Raw genomic sequence first — 9,954 nt, forward strand, 5'->3', positions numbered from 1 at the left:
AATATATAATATGCATAATTAATCTTATAAGAATGTACAAGATAAATCAATGAATCTTATACTTGCAACACAAAAGAAAGGTAGAGGGAAAGGAATAAAAACAACTGAGATATGTTATGTACATAAAACAATTCACTATAATGAATGTATTCATTATGTATTAATAAAACTTTGAAGTGGTAAAAATCTGAAACCATCAGTCTTTCTAAAAAGAACCCAAATAAACATGGGCAAATGAACTGAATAAACACTTATTAAAAGCAGTGCAAATAGCCAGTCAATATATGAAAGAACTTTGAATTACTTATCCCTTACCAAACTATCAGGTTGATCCTTTGAGATGGGGTGGGTGGATAGAGAAAGCTGAAGTGATTGAAAATGACTAAGATATGTCTTCTGCATGTACAAGTTCCCGAAATTGAACATCACCATTCGGTGTTCTTAATGTGTACTAATAAAAACAAATACATGAGAGTAAGGAACACCATCATGCAGGAAGTAGTACATTTCCTAGGTCAAATCGATAACTGTTATGTAATGTTATTTCCAAAAGGATAACTAGATGTTTAGGAAGCAAAAGGCAACCGGAATGCCCATGCTATTGGTTTTATAGGTGTACATACTTCTTATTCCCACAATTCTGCATTTTTGCCCATTAAGAGACCTACTTAGCAAATCAACAAGCAAAGTACTTCCACCAAGCAATAGTATGAATTTCATTAAACCTTCAGCTATAGATACCATCCAATCTGCTGGTATTTTTATGTTATGGGACCAGAAGTCAAGGAATGCAGAGCACCAATGATAATTGCCTCTAATAATCAGCAGGAGAGGGTCACTGTTCAAATGAAAAAGAAAAGAAACATTTGTGCAAAGTTTGGCCCACTGAGATGTCTTTTGGAATTTTATTTTCTATTTTTGGAAGCGTGAAATGCCCAAGTGAAATATTTATGTTTACAGAAAAGCATAGTAACCAAGTATCTAGAATTTTCAGGAGTGATGTCCTGAAACAGGGGGTACTAGGGTTAGCTGATATCAACTTTCAAGCTGAGAACCATTTCTATAAATTTGTTCTGAGCACTACGTTCAGTGCTATTGCACTTGTGGAATCAAGTCAGCTACAACGAACCGGGTGGGCTGGCTCACGCTTGTGATCTCGGCACTCTGGGGCTCTGAGGGAAGAAGATCTTATGTTGGAACCCAGCCTGGGTATCTCAGCAGGGTCCTGTATTAATATAAAGATAAAAGGGGCTAGAGATGTAGTTCGATGCAAAAGCCTTGATTTTCCTTCCCAGTGTTACAAATACAAAGAGAAAACAAAAAACAAAGAATGAAAACACAGTAAGAAGAGCAAAAAGGAAGGAAAAATAAATTAGCCATGATGACTGTAATTACATGACAGAAGTTGGCAAATGTTACAGAATATAGTATTTATTTATTTATTTATTCATTTATTGAAAACAGCTTGTCAGCATTCCATGAGTCTGGATCACTCACCTATGCAGTCCTCTAGAACATCAGAAGTTATCGGTTTGGACGTAATAGGCTAAAATGGCTTGTAAAAGAGGGAAATGCAAGAATCAGTTACAGGTTTTAATTAGTTGCAAGCAATGGGACCACAATTCCTCCCCATTAATGTTGTTCTTGTAAATGTGTGCAATAAAAGAGATTAGGCAAAACTCTAGAGACATTATTTCCAGAACTAGCATATGAAGAAAAAAAATCTAACCACAAGAAATATTAGACATTAGTAAACACTTTCACGTAAATGCTCTCTCACTGGAGCTGCTTTCAAGATATCAAGGTGAAGTTGGAAAAAATTGGACAAACATTGTTTTCTGACTGAAAGTCATTTGACTTTGTAACTTTTGACTTCCAGAGAGCATATTCTGAGTTAGTGGGCAAGATATTTAAAGAGTGTTCTTTGAGTCAATATTCATGAAAGCAAAAAGGAGGGAGAAAATGTCAAACTGGGACAAAGACTTCAAAAGTTTCATTCAGGGGCAAGACACCCTCTAAAGAACAACTATCCTATCAGAATTCTCAGGCAGTGAATGAAATGGACAGGTTTGCATACGCCATTTTGGTCAGTTACTTCCAGAGGCTAGCTAGATAGTGTGAACTTGATCTGCTCTGTTCCTTCAGCTGAGGCACCTCTGAAAGGCCAAGAGAGGAGTGTTGTCTACCAAGGACATGCCCAGCAGCAGGACAGCAGACACTTCCTTCAAAGAGCTCAGGGAATAGTGTCTTGCATCCCCACAGGGCCATCCCCTTCTTGGTACTGTGGCATTCATAGCCCTAGCTTCTAGATGTTCACTAGTTGACAGTTGTCAGCTGAGAATCTCCTTGATAACTGTCTCCACCAAATAAAGCTGACTTGAAAAATCTGAGTCACCTCCTTGATGAAAGCCCAAACCCTCAAATTAGTGGCATTGGAGTAGGTATGGCCATAACGGTGTAGGAAGCATGATATGATGTGTCAAAGGGATCCTCTGTGCAGCTCTATCCCAAAAGCAGAACCGAGGCAGTGGCCTTTTTGGTGACTGAATCTTAGATCAAGTATCTGTTCTGCTCATCGCCTCTTTCTCAGTGCCTCCAAGTGAATTTCAATGTTCTGTCCCTGAACCAACTTCTACCTCTGTTTCTCTCTTAAATCAGGTGATTGGGTCATATCTAGGACTGATGAAAGTCAAACAAATAGCTATAAATCTATATAATAAAAGCTTTGACAGAAGCAAGCAACAGTGGCATTGAAACACTGTAAGAGTTCCCAACCCAAACTCCTTGGTTTGAGTAAAATAAGGAAGGATGGGGGTGGGGAGTCTCTTTGGTGAGCTAACATCATCTTCTGGGACCCACTGTAATTTGGAGAATTGAAGATCTAAGTGTTGCATACCATTATATGTAACCGAAACCTAGTTGTCAAGTTAAAAGTGTAAGGGTTTATGTATCTCATGTATCAAGAGGTCTTCAGTGTAGGTAATTCCAAGTTGGTATGACAGACTCTGAATGTCACCATTGTGGCACAGATTTTCTTCCTTTACTTCAACTCTATTTTTCTTACAGCGAAACATAATGAAACTCAAGATTATTTTTCTTTTCATCACTACTTTTTCTTTTCATCACTACTTTTCTTGCTGTGTGACTATTTTCCTGAGATGCACAGCAGAGAGGTGGAATTTATAACTGATGTTTTTTTTTCTTTTTCTACAGAAATAATGGGGAAGATCAAGAAGGACGGAAAAAACAGCACAAATTGCAAAAGGCAGAAGTCAAATGCCTTCTCTGCTTTAAAACATTTTCCAAAACACTATTCTTAGGAAATTTCTGTTTCTATCTTTTTGGGCAGTCACTTCTCATGTCACCTAGCTGCCAGAGAACACAGGGAGCAGCAAATCATCTTGCTTTCTCAATAAAACTGAGATTCTTCTGGTTAGAAAACCGGAAGAAACAGCTTCTGGATAGTTTTTATGATTACTGCAAATGAAAGTGCAAAATAAAAAAAGCATATTTATTATTTCACTATGGGCTTCATGTGGCTCGGTAAGTTTGAAACCTTATAATTCTCGCCATGTTTTTCTATCCTAGTGAATAAACGTTATCTTGATCATTTAAGTGATACAAAAGTAACCAGTTTCCAAATAAAATGAATCTTTTAATGTCTAAGAGAATTTCCTGAAATCGGAAGAGGGGCACTAAGTATATTTGATACAGAATGAGTTACAAATGTAAAGCAGAAAAAAGTCATTTGATCAACTGAAAACACATTTTTGTATGATTTTGATTTAGTTGCAAACAGAAAACCTCCACAAAGAATCCAACTCCGGCAACCATGTGCCGTGCCAGCCTCGCCCTGAGGCATGCTGAGCTGGCCTCCAACCGGGCATGGTGGCGCACACCTGTAACCCCAGCACTGGGGAGGCTGAAAACAGGAGTCACTGAAAGTCTGAGCTGCTTAGTAAAACCCTGTACCAAATACATTTTTAAAAGGAGCCCAACTTACTACAACTGTTGTTTAAACAAAATTTTCTATTGAACTCACAAATCAAATTCAAGGAGTACATTTTTCACACTTTTCACACATATGCAGAATTCCAAAATGATTTATAAAGTTAAATAACACAATTACACAGTTAAATAACCACAAAGGGAGAAGAAAATTAAAAGAGCTTCAGAAGAAAGAGACTTTCAAGAAATATAGGAAATGAAGAAGAGATAGCATCAGTGATGCAGAGAAGAGCAAGAAGTTTCTTCCAGATGCCCAGATCTATAAAGGGAAGGGCACTGGATTATGTCACAGAAAAGCACCATGGAGAGAAAGCAGAATTAGTGTCAGAAAACCAAAGGAATGGCATGGAACAGAAGCAGATATTCCTTGAAATATATTTCCTGGCTACAAAGGAAAGTAAAATTTTAAAGGAATTTGGGTATTAAAGACTTTGAAGATACAAAACTAACTTAAAATGAATCCATCATTCCAAAATTCCCATCATGCAACTAGACACAGTCCTCACGGCAGGAATTCCAAGAACACATTTGCTTCATATTCATGACTAGACCAGTGGCATTGGAATGTGATCCTTCCTATTCCACCCATCTGCCCTGATACCACAGCATTGATATATTATAAATAAATATGTACCAGGTGTGGTGGCACATGCTTACAAAGCCTAGCTATACTGGAAGATGAAGCAGGAGAACCATGAGTTTGCGGCCAGCCTGTGTAACCTAGTGAGGCCTTCTCTCAAAGCAAAATAAGTTTAAAAATTGATGGAAATATAGTTTAGTGGTAGATTTCTTCTCTAGAATTTGTGAGGCTCTGAGTTCAAACTGCAGTACCATAGGAGAAAATGAGAAATATGTTATATAAACCTCATTCTTTCATGATACCAGTAGATTCCTGTAGCTTTGTGGTAATGTTATCAGAAACATATCTCTTTAAGAAATGTAGTTTGTGTGCTTTGTTATCTGTGTCAAGCTCTTTACTCAGTATCTCTACCTCCCATAGAATTCTATCAAACTGTATTATTTAAATTGGAGCTTCCCCTAGCCCACACTTTTATTATTACATTATTTCATTTGAAGTTCTAAATTTAATACAAAAGGAAGTTAGTACCTTTGTTCGTTCACCGTAGCATGCACTTATCGAAGTGTCCTTCAATTTTCTGGAGCCTCATTGACTGTAGCTCTGTGAAAGGATAACAAATAAAGGATTGCTGAGATATAAATTAAATGAAAGACAAAGTCATATTTTTCATGACAGAAAGAAGAGACAAATAAGACATATGGAAGTAGAGAAAAAGATTGAATCAGTTAAGGATAAAATAATGGGAAAAGTTATATTAATATAATCAAGTAACTATGGAAGACATGTGAGAGTCCTTTCTGAATTTACAGGCCATGCACACACACATGCACACACACACACACACACATGCACAGACACACGTGTGTGCACGCGCATGCACACAAACACACACACACATATTACACAGGTCAAGGAATCAGTGCTAAGAGATGCAGAACAAACAGTGGAAACCATGGCCCTTTTCCCATTTGGAAAGTCACTGTGACTAGTCTTTGCAGCATGAATCAAACAATTCACACCTGATTTTGGAAATCCTCTGCAGCAAATTGAAAGTGGTCCTAGAGATCAAGGACAAGAGGAACAGGGTAGAACAAGTAAATTAAATAATATACATGTTCAGAAATTTGGTGACATCAACCAATGTAAACATCATACATCATAAGCATGAGATAAGTTTAATAATATAAACTAGAATAAAAATGAGGAAAGGAAATTTAGAGGAGGAGAGAAGGGAGCAAAAGGGAAAGGATTTAATAAAAAAGAATCAAGCTATATTACATGTATGTATTCACTCCCCAAGATGAGTGTAAACTGCATGTGCTGCAAACATATACCAGTAAAAATTTAAAAGTCATGCCAGAGAGATAGCTCAGCAGTCTAAGTGCCTGCCTGGCAAATGCAAGGACCCAGGATTGATTACCGGTACTACATGCCGTGCTGCTGTGCCAGCCACTGAAACCAGGCATGGTGGTGCACCTGAAATCCCAGCACTAGGGAAGCTGACATAGGTGGATCACTATGGGTCTGAGTTGTTTAGTGAGACCCTGTACCAAAATAAATAAAAAAGAAATAAATTATTAAAAACATTAGAAATCTTCTTCTTCTTCTTCTTCTTTTTTTTTTTTTTTTTTTTTTTTTCGGAACCGGGGATTGAACTCAGGCCCTTGTGCTTGCCAAGGAAGTACTTATTCCATTGAGCCATCTCCCGGGCCCCTAGAAATCTTCTTTAACCTAGATGCCTTCTGGAAAAGTATGATGACAATATCTTATTGCACACAGGCAATTGCATGTCATCACGCACTATCCTCTTATTCTTTTATCCTGAGTTATCTAATTAACATACAACCATAGGATATTAAGGATAGGCAAAATAATGTGCAGTTTTGGCCCTAGTCCTTCAAGGTCAGGGAGGGCTCAGGACATAAAAGAACCTCTACTGTGACATCCTGTAACTCAGTGGTGTCCCAAATTTTTTGATTAAGGAGATTATGGGGCCACAGAGGAAAGTGATCGATGATGTAGAGTGTGCCTAAGGAGAGTCACCTAGGGAGAAAAATTCCTCTCAGGCTTTCACAGAGAGAAAATTGGTCAAGCAATGGCCATGACTCATCCAGATGGCTGACACTAACAAAAGATCTACAAAGTGCTGTACATGGTACCAGAGTAAATCTTGTAGGGACTTGACTGACCTTGCCAGATACAACAGCTACATTCTTACTTATATAGGTCTTGCTTTAACTTGATCTTAACCATCCAGCAGAAAACTACAGCCACAAGGTATAGAAAGGAATGCCATGTTAATATGCTGAGCTGTAAAAGACTGAGCTGTAAAAGGCTCAAGTCAACAACTTCAAGCATTTGCCAGTTCTGCTAATGACCCACTACAATTTCAGACTATTCGACTATATTGGGCTATTTTGCTGAATTCAAGTACCTACAATAGTTGAACTGGCATGAAAAGGTCCTTTAAAGAGTTCTCTAAATACTGCTTCTCTAACAATGGCATACCCATCTCTGACAAAACAAAACAAAAAAGGAGGACATAAATGAAGGACCATTTTGTAGTGAGATAGATAGATGATAGATAGATAGATAGATAGATAGATAGATAGATAGATAGATAGATAGATAGAGATAGAGATATGTAGATATAAATATAGATATAGACATATACAAAATAGGATAAATATATACAGCTAACTCATATTAGTTCAATGAGAAGAAAAGTCTGTACAAATATTGTCTAGACAAGATATCATGTCTGCATCTTATCCTCTGAACAACTACTGTGAATACAACAATATTCAATGTATTAATTATTGTATCTGTCCTACTAACCTCTTTTGAAACTGTTTCATTGCTATTTTTTCTCATTAAAATGAATAAAATATTTTAAAAAAATAATAAATAATATGCCACCAAGGATAAAATAATGGTATAATTTAAAACCTTTTCCTATGTTCCTTTGCAGTGTAATATGGCTTTTACTACAAAGCATCATTGCATGTTATTTTACTGAGAAAGTTGCATTTTGTGGAATGCATACATAATAATGGGATAGAATTGACATTGTGAGGGAAGAGTTAGAAAAAACAGAAGAGACATGAAACTAGAATGGGAAAAATATTGGAAGACAGTTGTGAAGCATCAGTGACAAAAGTTTTAGAGAAAATCAGATGAGGGGAGAAATTAAGGCATTTTCTAGGTGTCACAAAAAGAATTCCTTGTTTTCCTTCTTTGGGGGATGATATATAGCTCCTTTTGAACCTTTTATTTTTAAGGCATCACTTATCCATGTCATATTTAAATCATAAATATATTTATTATTTACAGTATATATACATTATTTACAAGACACTTGAAACAGATCATAAGGCAATCTAGGTGTGATGAACTAGCCATAGTCACATGGACAAAATTAAATTATATCAGTATACAAACATATATACACACAAAGTGTGGTCTCGATGGACAGTTAGGTCATCAGGAAAATAACCAACCCTCGTTTGAAGTGAGTTAGAGGCTCTGTGCTTCTTCATTCTACTGAGATCCTTTAGGATCCTAATCCAAGCCCAAGGCTGCCAAAGTGGTGTCCCCAGTGGAAAGGAAAGTTTGAGTAGCACAACGCCTAGACCAAAATAAATACAAAAAATCATTTAAATTTCAACTCCTATAACATAAGACTTCCCTTCAGTCTTATTTCTACTACTTCTAAGAGGGAATATTCATAAAAGAATTTCCTTGCTTAAATCTCTCTCCCGCTATCAATTTGGTACTTCATGAGAAAAACTTTTGAGATTCCCAAATGTACCATTGACGATAAATTACATTATCAGCTCATAATTGTACAATGATTTCTTGCACCTCAGCAATTGCTCTCATTGCCTTCCATATGATGTTTTCCTAAGGTCATGCCTGAACAGAGTCTGTTTGTTAAAAATGCTGCCGTGAAAACAAGATAGTGATAAATATAAAGAACCAGGAGTCGCTATCACTGAAAATTGCTGTCGTCAGTGCCGTTAAGTGAAAACATATGTTGATAAGAGTCATATTTTTCAGTAAAGCATATTCTTGTGGCTTAATTTGTTCTACAAGCCCAAATTTTGCCTCCCACTGTCTGTCTAAACACAATATTACTTTCTCTCTTTAATTATCTTAGCAGCAGCCCTGTAAATAAATGCAATAGCTTAATTGTACTTATTTGTGAGCTATCTGTTTTACCATGGCTCTAAATGCTTACCTTTTTCAATTATTTCTGTGAAGCTGCTGCTCATAAAAGTAAGATAAAAGCCAGCAACTACAGCACATGAGAGATGATACACTTAAAAAAAAAAAAACTGCATTCTAAGAATGAAGAGCACTCCAGAAGTCAGCTATAACTTCCTGAGAAATTATTAAGGTCATCAGAAGCAGAAGCTTAGGTAAATGATTTGTCAGAGCAGCGATTAATTAAAGAATTTTTAAAAGCAGTGGTTAGTGGCTGTCACAGTGTCTGACCAGATCTGCCTTCTCAGCTGAGGCATCCATTCCTCCACACGCAGGGCGGATTCGCTGCTCACTGATGACCTTGCAGTTCTCTCCAGAATTTGCCCTTAGCGTAGAGGTTCAGTCTTATCCAGGATTCTGCCTCTTTCTGGAGCATCTCCTGGGAAACAACTGGTCTGTACAGTCCTATGCTACTATTTTGAGATATGTCTGTTTGTTCACACAAGATCTAGAGTGCTTGGGAGCTCATTATTTTGTGCACACATCAAATTTCAATTTTTCTCTCTACATAATCCTACTTCTGTTCCTTTCAGAAATTGCTCCAAGAACACTCTCCTATATTTTTTTTTTATTTAGGACAGGGTATACAGGGTGTACAGGGTCTCACTGCATAACTCAGACACGTAGTGATCCTCCTGTTTACAGTCTCCCAAGTGCTGGGATTACAGACTCACACCATATCCAGTCTCAATCAACATCTCAGCATGCCCTGAGGCGAGGGCAGACAGGTCTGGCCAGGGTATCTATCAAGCTTACAGCCCCTGCATCTGCCTAAGCAGGAGCTTTACTCCACTGAGCTATTTGACTGGCCCTCTTTAGTACATATTCTGTGTAAAAGTAACATCCTCAGTTTCCCTCCAAGAAATCAAGTCTATGGTACAAAGTGAGACCAATTTACCCACTGTCTAATTGTGAACTTTAGAAACTTAAAATTATCTATAGATTTTAATGTTAATTCTGTATTAAAGACGAGGAGATTTAAAAAAATAATCTGAGAAATTTGAATTTCTTTTTTTTTTCTTTTCAAAGTTTTATTGATAAACATATAGCAATGAGACAGTTTCAAATCAAATCGAAAGTACAGTTTCAACAAATAATAC

This window comes from Octodon degus, unplaced genomic scaffold, assembly GCF_000260255.1.
Source record: "Octodon degus isolate 3935 unplaced genomic scaffold, OctDeg1.0 scaffold00187, whole genome shotgun sequence".
Taxonomy (NCBI): domain Eukaryota; kingdom Metazoa; phylum Chordata; class Mammalia; order Rodentia; family Octodontidae; genus Octodon; species Octodon degus.